Source organism: Vicia villosa, linkage group LG2 (assembly GCF_029867415.1).
Source record: "Vicia villosa cultivar HV-30 ecotype Madison, WI linkage group LG2, Vvil1.0, whole genome shotgun sequence".
NCBI lineage: Eukaryota > Viridiplantae > Streptophyta > Magnoliopsida > Fabales > Fabaceae > Vicia > Vicia villosa.
Genome location: NC_081181.1, coordinates 13,841,128 through 13,850,723, shown reverse-complemented (window position 1 = coordinate 13,850,723; position 9,596 = coordinate 13,841,128). Strand labels below are relative to the sequence as shown.

The 9,596-nt window shown below is 31.0% G+C and overlaps 1 long non-coding RNA gene across 1 annotated transcript; it reads right to left on the bottom strand.

The window, feature by feature from the left end:
• Window positions 1-831: 831 nt before the first annotated feature.
• On the bottom strand, window positions 832-5,090 carry LOC131645926 (uncharacterized). Its single transcript, XR_009297230.1, has 6 exons — window positions 3,690-5,090; window positions 3,550-3,605; window positions 3,313-3,459; window positions 2,623-2,737; window positions 1,191-1,445; window positions 832-1,100 (listed from the first exon to the last, which is right to left on the bottom strand). It is a non-coding gene; the product is annotated as an uncharacterized LOC131645926 (long non-coding RNA).
• Between the last annotated feature and the right edge of the window lie 4,506 nt (window positions 5,091-9,596).

The following is a 9,596-nucleotide window of genomic DNA, read 5'->3' as shown; positions in this document are numbered from 1 at the left end:
TTTTAAAGTTGCTTGATAAGAAATAAATAAATAAAATCTCATTTTAAAGATGACCATTCATTTCTGAGAAACAATCTATATAAAATCAATTTTAATTTAGAAAACTTATATATTTATAGATTTTTGTGAATAAAATGATCAAGATTAGAATCCAATCAAAGAAATTATAGAAATTAAAAGTTTAAATATTTATAGTATGTTATGATTTGAAGAGATTTAGTTTTTGAAAAACAACTTAGTTTTATTATTCCATGTTTGGAATAATTTATAAGATTTAAAATGTCAAATAAAAACGTTTTAAGTAATTTAAAATTAGTTCACTAATTTTTTAGTTTATTTGCTAAATATTAAATTTAATAAAATGAAAAACACAATATTTTATATAATTAATATTAAATAGTAATATCAACGTATAATGTTATGTTTACTTATTATAATCTAAATCAATCTGTCATTTAAACGAAATGAAACATCTCTAAATAGTATTGTAAATAAGCAAGTATAGTCAAATGCTGCAATAAAATCTATTTGAAAACCATGTCACATGAATGAGTTAATAATATTATTTTATGTAATATTGAAACATACAAATAATATCTCCTTCTGTATAGAATGAGTCGGGAAGAATTGTCATGCGATCATGAACCGGCATATACAACAGTTTTTTTCTCCTTTTGTTGCTTTCTCTTTAAAGCATTAATCAAGTATTCAAGAATTTTTGTTTCTTTCTCTTTAAAGCATTAATTAAGTATTCAAGAATAAGAGAAGATGCTAAAATGTTTAGCTTATATGTATATTGATAATTTAAAGACATTTTTATTTGTCGTCTTTTATGAGCTACTCATGTCAACGAAGTAGTAAACATGCTACTCTAATATACTTTGATTAACATTCTACATTGCACTACATTGTCAAATAAATTGCCATGCACATATGCTGCAATCATGAACTGGCATATACAATAGTCTTTATAGCTTCAATTTTCTCTTCCTTTACTATGCATGTTTCCATCAGAATTTCAAACTCATTTTGATAAGCTATTGATAGCCAAATAAAGATGACTCACTATATTGCCAATCAAAGCTAGGCCACCACTTATTCTGCACAAATCAAGGAGAAAGTGTTAATAGTGGTTCAGTTCAACAAAGTTTTTGAATTTTTTTTGAAGGAGCATGTTGATAATGTAATACCTGCATATTAAAGTGTTTTGAGGTTCTTGAGTATCAACAATTGTTCAGATTTTGCATTAGAGATAAGTTTCAAAAGGTTGACTATTTTGACAGTAATATTGCATTAACGCTCACATGTCAAATAGAACACACATCAAAAGATGACCATTTAAAAGAGATAAACAATAAACATTATCAATTATCAATCATACTTCCTTTGCTTTCCGTTTAGCTTTATAGATATGACGAAGCTCTTGAGTCTGATCCTTCATATCACTGCAATTTGCCCATAAGCATTATGAAATACTGGTGAAAAATATTGATTGATTAAAGAGAATTTAAAAAAATTTCAAATGAAACATTTGTATTAAACTCTGATATTGGAAAACGTGGATAATTGTTCATATATTGACAACTAAGATAATTGTTTTAAATCGTTTGACGTTGTTGCTTTCATACTATTTATTATGCTTTACACCACTAATAACAGTCTTCTTAAATAGATATATTTTAACATTTTTATGTTACAGTGTTTATCTAACCAAATGGTTTAATAAATAAACAAACCTAACTAACTGTATTTGAAATTCAAATCACGTAGTTCTGTGACAAAATAAAGCGAACTAAAGATTGTTGCTTTAAGTTTCAATATTTCAAGATGTATAAAGCATAAGATACTTATTCAAATACTTGATTGCAGACTATCCTTACAAAAACACAGTAAATTACAATTCTACATCTGGGCATATCCATATAAAAGTATGCTATAGTGAAATAATTTGCCTACTAATTATGGCTAACTAATTTCAAAATATTTTAGAATCTATTAAAGTTAAACAAATCTGTCTACTGATTATGGTTAACTGTTTACAAAGCATAACCAAATAAAACCTTAAGCCTTCTACCACTATCACGAGTATCACGATCATATATGTCACCGTTGCGACTTTACTCTCCACCCAACTATAGGCTAAGAATATCTATGCCGACCAATGTGAAAGCATTTGAAAATAATTTTACAAAAGACACAAAAATATGAAAGCATTTGAAAGCATTTTAGCAGAGAGAAAAGGGATGTAAATAAAAAAACTAAACAAACTATGTTTAAGGTATCACGCACCCATCAAAGACTTCCAAACCACTCCTCATGACTCAAAACAGAGTTAATGTATATCATCCTATGTGCTCTCCACGACTCACCTTTTTGCCCCATGAACCGTATCATCCTCTTTGCTCTCCACAACTCACCTATTGCCCCCCATAAACCTTATCATCCCCTGTGCTCTCCATAACTCACTTCGTTGATACTTTTGTAATATTAGTGATTATACACATCAAATATCAGACAAATTTTATTTATAATTAAATTAATTTGATCATAATCAATAAATAATGAACCAACCGGAGTGAAGCAGTGGAAATGCTTAAAGGAGGTGGAAACTAAGAGTCATACCCAATGCATGATGTCTCCTCCATTACCGCCCTGTTTTATAGATCCACACAGGTTACCTGTTTTGATTATACACAATTTGAATCGAGCAGACTCCTTCTATTAATTCACATTCCACCTGAAAACAAAAAGATGAATAATTACAAAACGATTGATAATTTGCATTCGCAGCTATTCCACATTTATGAATATAAGCTTAAACTCGTATAAATGTTTTTAAGCTACATAGGCAGCAGAACCTAGTAAATTAATTGTCAAAGCCATGTAATGTCGTATGTACGGTTACATGAGCTAGGAAAGTCGGTTACATAGGCGGCATAACCTAGTAAATTGTTTGCCAAAGTCATGTGGTAACAAAGCTGAAACAACAGATAGTAACTCATAAAACTGAAGAGTTTAAGACCTTTATACATAAAGACCTTCCAAAAACAAAAGACCTTAAATTTAACAACAGAGAGAATGAATTTGATTAAAATTTTGCAATTTTGGGGATTATTAACAAATGATAAATTTTTATAAACCCTAATTTTCAAACCACCTTTCCTCAGTAATTGATAGCATAACCTGCTGACAGATTCGCCGTCAGGTTTGTCACCACTCATTATGTTTTCAAACCACCTTTACTTGAAGAAAATAAAGAACGATACCACAACTACATATTATAACAACATCACAATTAATCGATAATGATACCTTGTCTTGGAAATCTACGGAAAAGTACGTCATTGAACCTGGTGAAATATTTATTTCCATGATGATTTGGATTTAATTTCCCTAAATCATTGAACAAATAGCACTTGCAAGAAGCGCTCTCACGAAATAAGTCGCAGTGTAAAGCATCTGAAATAGAAAACAAAAATAAAACTCAAAATCATAGCACAATTTCTCGTGAATATGCATTTATAATAAGAGATTGAATCTGATATGAACCTTGAGATTATTTCAGATCTTCTCTGAGCCGTAGAATCTCCTGCTTCCTTTCCTTTCTGAGACACAAAACACAAAATAATGAAGATTTTATGAAAAGCGATTTGAATTTCAGAAGATAAGAAAGGAGCGTTAGTTTGAACCATTCGTTTCCAACAGAGAACTGATTGAGAGGTAGGATCAGATACTTGCTTTATGATTGAAGAGTTCTTTGTGGTTCAGCGGATTTGAAGCAGAGAGAGACGACAACTAACGATGCTAAATGGCAATGGAGGTAGAATGAGAGATCTAGTTTTTTTTAGAGCAGAGAGAGAAGGGAAGGATGAATATGGAGGAATTGAGAAAATAATGGTTAATGATTAGGAATTGGGAGAAGAGAAAATCCCATTGAAGGGTTTGCATTGAGAATAGGAAGTGAAATTTCTGCTGATAGTGAAAAGTCGAAAGCGCGAAAGAAAACAATGATTTGGTCATGCTAAGTAATGAGAGAAAAGAAAATAATAAAAAAATAATAGTAGTAAAATACAATTAAGGGAAGTTGTCATTTATAGGAGAGTTAAAAATAGAAGAAAAGATGTAGGCTTGCCAAGTGGCAAACTTGCTAAAATATTCATTTTGTTTTATTATATTGTATAGTAACCAAGCAATGACTAAAAAAAAACCAAGCTATGACTAAAATACACTTATAAGTATCATATAAATCACCAATGTATCTAATTTTTATAGTAAAATTTCTCCATATGCGACATGTAGTCCAAGACAAAAAACATAGCAACATTGGACACACTTTTTGCTGAATCCTCCAAAATTTAATTATATTAGTAAGATAGTAGTTGTTCACCTTTAGTCTCATTACAACATCTACAATTAACTTTACAAAATGTTTTCTGTCTTGTGAGAGAATTTTGGAGCTCAAAGTAGTCCTTGAAATGTTTATCAAGTGTGCCTTGAATTTCTATTCCCAGTCCAATACATCCATAAGTAAGAAATTAGTCAAAAGAATACATATCAGACTCTACTGTAAACAAAATAATGTCAAATACTATGGTGGATGAGTGTGTATAGCCACCATTCGAAAAACTAAAAATCATAATGCATAAAAATGTCAAATACTATGATGTTAATTTGAAACCAATCAATATAGAAAACTATCATTTGAAGAGGAACACCAATCATGCAAAATCTATCTAATAAAAAGTAACAGCAGAGAGACAAACAAATCCTTTATTACCTTATATGTGAAAGATGGAAAACCTCTACCAGCAATCTACCCTAAATCCAACAAATTTTTTACAATTTCAAAAAGAATTTGCAACAAATTAAAACACAGAAATGGACATAAATTATAAAGACACTGAACGATCACTATCAATTGAAATTGATAAAATAGAATAGATCGATAAGAGATAATCTAAAAGAAAAATAAGCCATACCTAATGAAAGAAGCCAAGGAAGAAGAACGAAAGTGCCGTAAAATTAGCATTTGGATTAAGGGCATAGGCGGTTTCACCATACGGCTACCCTGGGCAACTGCCCAGGCTCTTCCACATGTCACCACCTAAGAAATTCTTTAACTTTACTCATGAGCACTTGTCACTTAGTTATACAAATAACCAGCCACACATCACAGTCCCTTCTGCATAAGCAAATCCAACCCTTTGTCACCACTCACCAATATCATAAACCACATGAATTAATCAACTCAATTGTATGTGATTTAATTAATTACTAGTAACAAACTCGTGCGTTCGCACATATTCTAGTACGGGACGCACATTTGTTTCAAATGTATATATTTTAATAGAAAAAACATGTATATTAAAAGTAATTAACATTTTGTGGAAAAAAAAAAGAATATTTAACATTAAATTGTGTCTAAAAAAATCAGGAACAAAATTTAAACCACCAAAATTAAATTGTGTCTAAATAGCCTTTTGTAACTTCATGTTCCCGTTAATAATCAATATTGTGATCAATAATTTCATGTTCCCGATAATATTCACTATTTTAATCACTAACTTCAAGTTCCTGTTAATATTCAATATGGTGATTAGTAACTTTAAGTTTCCGTTAATATTCATTATTTTGATCAGTAACTTCATGTTCCCGTTAATATTCAATATTTTAATAAGTAACTCCAGGTTACCATTAATATTCAATATTGTGATCAGTAACTTCATGTTCCTGTTAATATTCAATATTTATATCAGTAAATTCATATTCACATTAATATTCAATATTGTGATCAGTAACTTCATGTTCCTGTTAGTATTCAATATTTTGATAAGTAATTTCAAACTCCTGTTAATATTCAATATTTTAATCAGTAACTTCGGGTTCCCGTTAATAATCAATATTGTGATTAGTAATTTCATGTTCCCGTTAATATTCAATATTTTGTTCAGTAATTTCATGTTCCTATTAATATTCAATATTTTAATCAGTAACTTCAAGTTCCCGTTAATATTCACTAATTTGATCAGAAATTTCACGTTTATGTTAATATTCAATATTTTAATCAGTAACTTCAGGTTCCCATTAATATTCAATAATTTGATCAGTAATTTCATGTTCCCGTTAATATTCACTAATAGGCTGCTGGGCAGATGTTGCCACAAAGCAGGATAGGGAGGTGAGCATCCCGTTTAGAGTTTGAATCGACTTCTTTGAGCCTGGTGTTAGGAGCTCGGAGAAAGCCATGCATTTTTCGGGGTTGGCTTATATTTCTCGTTCTGTTATATAGAAATCAAGGAACTTTATTTTCCCCAAATTATCCTACTCGGAGAAAAGCCCTATTACTACCGAGAAAGTCCTCATATAGTGTGTGCTTTGATTACTTTGATCTACTTTACTAGAAAATTTTGAAATTTAATATAAAATGCTTTTACACGTTCATTAAGAGAATACCTTGTCAATTTGAGTGAAATATGGTGAGAAAAAAGACAGGTTGAGTACTTACCATGTTGAAAGGATTTTTCCAAATTTTCTTGATTGAAGTTTGGAGCAAAAATGATTATCAAGTAACAAAAATACATAAAGATGATGTTCATTGGTTATAGTAGCGCTTTGTTTTTATGGTGAAATGTGCAGTTGCAAGCAAGTTACTTGAGGACAAGCGACAAATTAAGTTTAGAACTGTGATGACACTATGTCATTACATGTTTTCAATATGAATTTGGATCAATTTCAATCAAATATCGAGTCAATACGAAGCAAAAGTGCCAAAGAAGTGCTTAGAATGACCAAGTATGGAGAAAATATGAACTTAGTAAAAATTGGTGAAAAAAAGCACAAAAGGATGAAAAGACATTAGATTTCTCGCACCTTATCACGCCTCAACATGGGGATGATACAAGCCATCGTGAGGCAATACTTCTCATCATGGGCGCGATGAGCAAGGAGTTCCAGGAAGGCAGTTTTGATAGCATTGGAAGCCATTGAAGGCCAGACTCTTCAAAGATTTCACATGCAATCATCTTCTCAACTCTTGGTATTTTATTGTATTACTATGAGTAGCTAAATTACTCTAGATTAAATTTTACCTGATGAACTTGTTGGATTAGATGTTTGGTTTTATGTTTTATGAATAATTGAAGTTATATTTTCTATTTAATTGTCTTTATTCTTAACTCCTATAATTTGTGGATGTGCTAATAATATGAACTTAGACGAGTAAGGATTACTGAACCTGAGCCTATGAGTTTAAACTAGGATAACTCATATATTTTTTCAGGTTAAATAGGGATAGGAAACCACTGGTAGTGGCTTTTGAATTAACATACTGTAATAGCGCCTGATTTCACTTTCACTGACCGAATAAGGATATGAAGTTTCTATTATAAATTAGTGAGATATACACCAAAGGATTGAGTATGGTGGCTTTGTTAATTCTCCGTAAGTATATAACGACTTTACCATTCATCTAATGCATTAAACATCAACAAGGGATTCACGGTAAAACGTAGTCATTTTTCTCATATTGAATTCAGAACAAATTTACTTTTATTATTCGTACAATCATAATTTTGTTAAATAATAATCCATGTAGATACAATCTTTATTTTTATAAATTCAAAATTATTGGTACACTTGCCGTAAGTCATCAATGTTCTAAAAAGTGTTAAATATTCAACATATTATTTAGAAAAATCTTTTTTTAATTCATCATTTGATGGATTATTATTAGTTGCAAAATCACTATCCTCTTTATCATCACCGTCTGAGTGATATGAGGCCATTAAGGAGATATTTTCTTGTTTTTCACTATCTAGATCAGGGATAAACTTAATTCATTATCTTTCCATGCTATTTAGACTTTCTTTTTTTCCACATCCTTTTTTTTTCATTTGAATCCATTATTCTTTTGGAGAGATGGGCAATCGACCTTGATATGTCCTTATTTCCCACATTCAAAGCAAGTAAAATTCTAATTTGAAGAAGATCTTTCCTTTCTCTTTGAAAATTTCTTTCCTTGACCAATTGTAACCATTTTATCTTTCTTAAGAAATTTATATAACTTCTTGAAAAGTTGTGTTATGTTTTCATCTTCATTTGAATCATCACCTTGTTCACTAATTTTCTATTCCTCTTTTATGGAGATATTCTTATGTTTCTTGTCATGTTCTTTATGTTGTTCTAATCTACCAAGTTTCAATTCATGCTCTTGTTGTAACACCCTTCTAAACCCCCGATAATTAAATCATATTTTCAGAGTAAACATGCAAATAAGAGCGTTACAACTACTTCATATAAAACAAAACACCTGTCATGCTATTCCGAGGAACATAAATAACTTCAAACATGTTTCAAACACAGCGGAATACTTTATTCAGTTGAATAATAAAAAACAACGTCTGCCATACTCAAGGCATAAACAATATTATTCAACAATAAAAAACAAAGCAAGAGTTAATATCCAACTCTAAAACAAACGTTCTCCAGTGTTACAAGACCAGAGCATGACATGACTCTAAAACTATCGAAACAACCTACGAGCTATCCTCACCAAGCAAGTACGGCTACACTTCAATCTGAAAAATGACAACAGTAAGGGTGAGTCTCATTCACAATTAAACAATGTTATCAGTTCATAAACGATAAAAAACAACAATATAATATTCACCCAATATCAAATACATTCAGATTATACACACATCCACCAATCACAATCATCAATCAGCACACAACATTATAACATTGGAACACTTCCATTCATGTTATAATGATTCATACACCTAATGCAATGCAACTATATGCATGTGGTACCAATCATGAGTTTTCACTCATCTCATCGATCCACCATCATCAAGGATACGGTTACTTCCTCTCACTAATTTCACACAATGGGAATTAGCAACCACTGGTCCATCTACGTCGGGATTCAGCTACCATATGATTACAAAATGCATGCATCATCTATCACATGCCAATCACCACTTTAATCATATGAACACAATATCATAATACAATTCATCACATAGTACATACGATAATAATGCCTTTCACAATCATGTACCAAGTACATCAAACCAATACAACACCAACGGGTTATTTACATCATTCCATACCACATACAATGCATCCATCACGATTTATCGTTTCTAAAAATATCGAGTTATGAAAATAAAAATGAGCTACTGCTCTTTGAATTATTTAGTTAGATAGAAAATAAAATTATTGATCCAACGCCCAAAATGACACTCAAATCGGACTTACGGTTCAAAAGATATAGATTTTATAAAAATGATATTTTTCAAAAACCTACAGCGGTAATCGGTTACCCAAATGCCAGTAACTGGTTACCGTACCTCACAGAATTCATCACGCTATTTTTTGTAAGGGTAATCGGTTACCCCCTTTCAGTAACCGATTACTGACTCCCAAACAACAATTTTTACCTTTTCGCACAGTGGTAATCGGTTATCCAAAGGCCAGTAACCGATTACTGCGTACGTGCAACCCCAAAAATCAGATTTTACAGCATCTTAAGCTCCCCAAACACCACCCAATCGAACCAATGCGATTGTACACGAAAAATAGAGCCAAATCAC